This window comes from Cyprinodon tularosa, unplaced genomic scaffold, assembly GCF_016077235.1.
Source record: "Cyprinodon tularosa strain WSP-4 unplaced genomic scaffold, ASM1607723v1 ctg49, whole genome shotgun sequence".
NCBI classification, from domain to species: domain Eukaryota; kingdom Metazoa; phylum Chordata; class Actinopteri; order Cyprinodontiformes; family Cyprinodontidae; genus Cyprinodon; species Cyprinodon tularosa.
In genome coordinates this window covers 941,335-948,331 of record NW_024039218.1, presented here as the reverse complement: position 1 = coordinate 948,331, position 6,997 = coordinate 941,335, and positions in this window count along the sequence as shown.

The following is a 6,997-nucleotide window of genomic DNA, read 5'->3' as shown; positions in this document are numbered from 1 at the left end:
AAGGCGGCCCCGTCCAGGAAACACACAGCCAGGCAGACAAGCTCCAAGGCAGCTCCCATGCCAGAGGACGAAGAGAGCACATCCAGCCAGTCACGGTCAGAGAAACAGGACCACTCTGGAAAACAGGCCGATCTCCAACATCTATAAACAAGGGTGTTGATGGAAGCAGCACAGCTGATGTTTCTTTCCAGGATGACGTCACAGCCAAACAGGAACAGACGAGGCAAAGCTACTCTGAGGAAAAGCAGAGAGAACAGAAGGTTAGAGATTTAACTAACAGATTCTGCAGTTAGGAGAACAGAGAGAGAATGAAGCAGAATGATGAAATGGGGGTCCCTATGTCCTCCAAAAGTCTAAGCCTATAGCAGCATAACTATAGAGATAGCTCAGGATAACCTGAGCCACCCTAACTATAAGCTTTATCAAAAAGGAAAGTTTTAAGTCTAGCCTTAAAAGTAGACAGGGTGTCTGCCTCATGGACTAAAACTGGTAGTTGGTTCCACAGGAGAGGAGCCTGATAACTAAAAGATCTGCCTCCCATTCTACTTTTAGAAATTCTAGGAACCACTAGTAAACCTGCAGATTGAGAGCGAAGTGCTCTGTTAGGAACATAAGGAACAATCAGATCTCTGATATAAGATGGAGCTTGGCCATTTAAGGCTTTATATGTGAGAAGGAGGATTTTAAATTCTATTCTTGATTTAACAGGAAGCCAATGAAGAGAAGCCAGGATAGGCGAGATATAATCTCTCTTTTTAATTTTCATTAGAACTCTGGCTGCAGCATTTTCGATCAGCTGAAGGCTTTTAACTACAGTTTGTGGACTTCCTGATAGTAAAGAATTACAATAGTCCAGCCTTGAAGTAACAAATGCATGGACTAGTTTCTCAGCATCACCCCTGGACAGGATATTTCTAATTTTTGCAATGTTCCTCAGATGAAAGAAGGAAATTCTAGAAACCTCTTTGATATGGGATTTAAATGACAAGTCCTGATCAAAAATAACACCAAGATTTTTTACTTTATTATCGGAAATCAGTTTAATCCCATCCAAATGAAGTGACTGGCTAATCAGTTTCTTTTTCAGAGACTCTGGTCCAAAGACTATAACTTCTGTTTTATCTGCATTCAGAAGCAGAAAGTTAAGAGTTATCCAGGTTTTTATGTCTTCAAGACATGCCTGTAATCTATGTAATGGGTTAGCTTCATCTGGATTTATAGCCAGATATAGCTGGGTATCATCAGCATAACAGTGGAAATTAATCCCATGCTGTCTAATAACTCTACCAATTGGGAGCATGTATAAAGTAAAGAGAATTGGTCCTAGCACTGATCCCTGTGGTACTCCACAGGTAACCTTTGAGCGTGTTGAAGATCTATCATTAACATGAACAAACTGAATTCGATCAGATAAATAAGATTTAAACCATTCTAGTGCTGTTCCTTTAATTCCAACAAAATATTCAAGTCTTTCTAAAAGAATATTATGGTCAACTGTATCAAATGCAGCACTAAGATCCAACAGGACGAGAACAGATACAAGTCCATTATCTGAGGCCATGAGAATATCATTAGTGACTTTCACCAGAGCTGTTTCAGTGCTATGATGAGCTCTAAAGCCAGACTGAAACTCTTCAAAAAGTTCATTATGGTGTAAGTGATCGCAAACTTGTTTGGCAACTACTTTCTCAAGAATTTTGGATAAGAAAGGAAGATTGGATATAGGTCTATAATTGACCAAGTCATCTGGGTCAAGAGACGGTTTCTTAAGCAGAGGTTTAATTACAGCAACCTTAAAAGTTTTAGGTACATATCCCTGTAACAGAGATAGATTAATCACATCTAAAATGGAGGAGGAGATCAAAGGGAATACCTCCTTAAATAACCTGGTTGGAACTGGATCTAACATACAAGTTGAAGGCTTAGATGAAGACAATAATTTTGCTAATTCAGAAAGTTCAACTGGATCAAAGCAGTCTAAACCCGGTTCAGATTCCATGACTACCTCAGGTACAATCGCGGATAAAGGAGTGCTTATGATTTTATTTTTAATAAGATCAATCTTATTTATAAAGAATCCCATAAAATCATTGCTGCTAAGAGCAGGTGGAATGGACGGTTCAACAGAGCTATGGCTCTGGGTGAGTTTGGCAACTGTATTAAAAAGAAATCTAGGATTATTCTTATTCTCCTCTATTAATGAGGAGAAGTATGCTGCTCTTGCTTTACAAAGGGTCCTCTTATACAGCATTAAACCATTTTTCCAGACTAGGAAGGACTTCCGCAGGCCTTTGGAGCGATATTTTCTCTCCAGTTTCCTAACATTTTGCTTCAAAGTACGCAGCTCTGCATTAAACCAAGGAGCAAGCTTTCTATTTTTAACGGTTTTCATTTTCAAAGGAGCTGCGTTGTCTAAGGCAATACGCAGAGAACTAGCAACCCCATCAACAAAATCATCAACCTGTGAAGGGGAATAAGCTATGCTTTTGCACTCTGCAGCACTGCTCAGCGACACAGAGGAGAGAGAAAGTGAAGCAGATTCTTTAAAATTTATAACTGCACTATCTGATAAAGATCTACTAAAATTTAACCTTCTTTTGGGGGAGGAGAACTCTGTTAAAGTAATCCTGAAGGTTATTAGAAAGTGGTCAGAGAGGACAGGGTTGTGAGGAAATACTGTTGTTTCTTCACATTCTATGCCGTATGTCAGCACAAGATCCAAAGTATGAAGATGAGAATGTTTGGGACTACACACATTTTGAACAAAGCCAATAGTGTCTAAGATAGCATTAAAGGCTGCTTTTAAGCTATCGCCTTCAAGGTCAGCATGGATGTTAAAATCTCCCACTATGATGACCCTGTCAGTATTTAATACCAAATCAGAAAGGAACTCTGAAAACTCATCTAAAAATTCAGAGTAAGGACCTGGTGGACGATACAAAGTTACAAAAAGAAGAGGTTTTCTTGCCTTGAAATTTGGATCAGGGAAATTAAGGGTTAAATGTTCAAAAGAGTTGTAGGTATTAACTGTTTTGGGAGTAATCAGTAAGTCAGACTGGAATATTGTTGCTACTCCTCCTCCTCGCCCAGAACTTCTGGGTATGTGAAAATTTAAATAGCTTGAAGGAGTTGCCTCATTGATGCTCACATAATCCTCTTGCTGCAGCCAGGTTTCTGTAAGGCAAAACAAGTCAATGTGATTATCACAAATCAAGTCATTAACTAGTAGACTTTTAGGGGAAAGCGATCTTATGTTAAACAGACCGCATTTAATTGTTTTAACTTTTTCCCCAATTGGAGTTATTTTGATTTTAATTAGATTATCATGATTTACTCCTTTGGGAATCTTTGCTAATTTATTAGATTTTGGTCGTGGACAAGACACTGTCTGGATGGAGTAAAGAGTGGGTAACAGTAGAGAAGCTGCAGAGATGTGTGTTAAACTACAACTCTGCTTCCTGGTCTGCACCCTGGGTGGTCAGGGTTTTGGAGGACTAATAAATGTGGCCAGATTCCTAGAAGGAAGAGCTGCCCCATCCAAAGTGGGATGGATGCCGTCTCTCCGAATCAGACCAGGCTTTCCCCAAAGGATTGCCAATTATTAATGTAGCCCACGTTGTTTTCAGGACACCACCTAGACAACCAGCGGTTGAATGACGACATGCGGCTAAACATGTCATCACTGGTCAGATCAGGGAGGGGACCAGAGAAAATTACGGAGTCCGACATTTTTTTGGCAAACTTACACACCGAAGCAACACTAATTTTAGTGACCTCCGATCGGCGTAACCGGGTGTCATTACCACCAGCGTGAATAACAATCTTACTGTATTTAACCTTATCCTTAGCCAGTAGTTTCAGGTAGGATTTGATGTTGCCCGTTCTGGCCCCCGGCAAACATTTGACTATGGTCCCTGGTGTCTCTAATGCCACGTTTCTGACTATGGAGCTGCCAATCACCAGAGTGGGCTTCTCAGTGGGTGTGTCACTGAGTGGGGAAAACCGGTTAGAAACGTGAACGGGTTGGTGGTGACCAGTGGGCAGAGATCCACGACTACGCTTTCTGCGTACAGTTACCCAATCGCCTGGCTGCTCAGGCACTTTTGGAGGACAGCTACGTGGGGGGCCTACTTTAACTCCTGGATGTTCAACAGCCTGAAGCCTGGATTCTAACTCTGACACCCTCGCCTCCAAAGCTACAAAAATACTACACTTATTACACATCCCATTATCACTAAAGGAGGCAGAGGAATAACTGAACATCTGACACAGAGAGCAGGAGAGAGGAGAGGAAGAAGGAAGAGTTGGAAAAGAGTCAAGGGAGGGAGAGAGAGAAGCCATAGCAATGCTAAGCTAGCGCTAGCCTAGGCTAGCTACTCCTTGCTATCAGAAATAAAACCGTGTGAAACTGACAAGTGCTCAGTAGAAAAGTACAGCAGAAGGTGCTATGTTTTAAAGTAGTCAGTTAGAGTTACTTAGATACAGAGATATCACAGAGAAAATAACTTAACTTCAGATGGAGTTCCTCTGGACAGCTGCAACAGCTGCACACTCAGTTAATCCAAACAGGAAGTGAACAGGTCCAAGTTTAGCAAACTTTTTTTGGTATGTTTTTACTCCTCTTTGGGGTGTAGGATACCATTATAAGGTTCAAAATGCTCACTGAACCCTCAGCAGTAGCTTCAGACTGAGAAAACAGATGGGTAAATATAATTTGTTGTTGGCAGGTTAAATGTGAGATATATTCTACTGGATGTTATAAAAGTCAAAAATAAAATCTGATTTTGAGTATATTAATAGTTTTTACAGATGTGACTCAAAGGGGTCAGATGTTACCCAGTAGCTCCTAAATTTGCCCAGAAGACCTTCAGCCTTCATGGACTAATCCATCTATTCTTGCTGCTCCATGGCCGCCTCTGTGGAAAGTTTTTTTTTTAGTTTGATATTCTGAAGCGACCAGATCGATGACACATCAGTTGGAAGCATATTTTTGCAGACATCACTCACACTTGCTTTATGTTCTCAATGGTGACTCAGATGCATGGTATATTTTTTTAGCACCCCAGCAAATATCACTTCTTCTACACTTCACCCTGTACACAAGATCAACTTGGGTTTTGAATTTCCTCTTCTTTCATCTCTGAGAAACATAACAACTACAATATTGATGCATTCGGTTTGTACATTTTTTCAGATTTGATGCCTTTTATTATTTTATTTTTTTTTTAGCTTTTGTTGTCCTCGGATATTTTTTTGTCTGCTTTGTACCAAATTTATTAAATAATTCCTGGTCTAGAGAAGAAAAAAAAGAACATTTGACAAGAAAGAAAACAGTAATTTATATCTATTGATTGTTCCTCCTGGGTAAAAGCAAAGATTTCTCTTCACAGATTCAGGATTACTCTCTCATGCTGTATCTGACTTTTTCCGCATCTTTATATTTCCCCAAAGAACCATAAGACTGTGGAGTGAAGAGACACCTAAAATGGTGCACAGCCAAACAAGATAAGACTTTATTATACTTTATTATATTGTTGCCAGTGCCAGTGCGGCGACCTTTATCTGAAAAGAACTGCTGTGACTGAAGTCGTATGTCTGGGCCTTTGTCTGCAGCCCATTCGGTGTCATTATCTCTGTCGCAAAGATGTAATTACTGTATGGAGAAAAGCTTTCCAGAGCCCATCATTTCCTGCGTTGTAAGCTTCTTGTTTTGTTCGTCCGACAACAGAGATGCTAAGCTATTGTCAATATATATTGATATCAACTTTTTTTTCTTTTTTAAGACTGTGATGCTGGAGGGAGCTTTGTGCATCTAAAAAGTTGGAAAAATTGATTCAAATGACAAATCAGGAGATTTTAAACTCTGAAATTTGGAAATAATAAACCTTACTTTTGCAGGAGATTGTTGGAGATCATAATGCTGCATACCTGAGGAGATCATGCACCCCTGAAGAATTACCTCAGAGCCCTTTTTTTTTTTTTTTTTTTTTTTAGATATGAAGTGGTCAGAGGTTAAGAATTTATTCAGACTTAAAAATATGAACTTGATCAGACATTTGCCCTGGAGTTTCAGGCATATGGGTCACAGATACGCCATGCTGCCATTTTCTTCATACTTGACTGAATACCTGGGGGGGGGGGGGGAGTGAAGCTGGAGCTGGAACAGTATGCCCTTCAGGAATTCCTCACAGTTTCACTGTTTGTTTGCTTTGGATGATTGCTCATCATTAATATTAATCTTCTTGGAGGTCTCTGCACAGAAAAGGAATGTCAGTAATTTCCTTTCCCATTTTGGTATAAACATAAATCTTTTGAAATGTCTATGGTCTTTAAAACACAAGAAGTAACAGGTAGCATCTGCTCTCAATATGTTAATGCAGTAGAGTTATAAATACCCAGATGCTGGATCCAGATACAATACTAATTTGGGAAATCATCAATACTAAATACAAGCTTTGTTTGGATATTTTTGCTATTGTTAATTAGATTATTTTCACATTAAATGAATAAGAACTTAAACAACCTTAATATATATATAAACTGTTTTCTCACCCCTCGTGGGGTGGTATGTGTCATCCTCAAGCTCGGGTCCTCTACCAGAGGCCTGGGAGTTTGAGGGTTCTGCGCAGTATCTTAGCTGTTCCTAGGACTGCGCTCTTCTGGACAGAGACCTCTGATGTTTTACCTGGAATCTGCTGTAGCCACTCTCCCAGTTTGGGGGTCACAGCCCCCAGTGCTCCAATTACCACTGGCACCACTGCTGCTCTTACTTTCCACATCTTTTCTAGCTCCTCTTTCAGCCCTTGGTATTTCTCAAGCTTCTCGTGTTCTTTCTTCTTGATGTTGCTGTCGCTTGGGATTGCCACATCTATCACTACTGCCTTCTTGTGCTGTTTGTTGATCAACACGATGTCTGGTTGGTTAGCCATCACCTGTTTGTCAGTCTGGATCTTGAAGTCCCATAGGATCTTAGCTCGGTCATTCTCAACTACCTTAG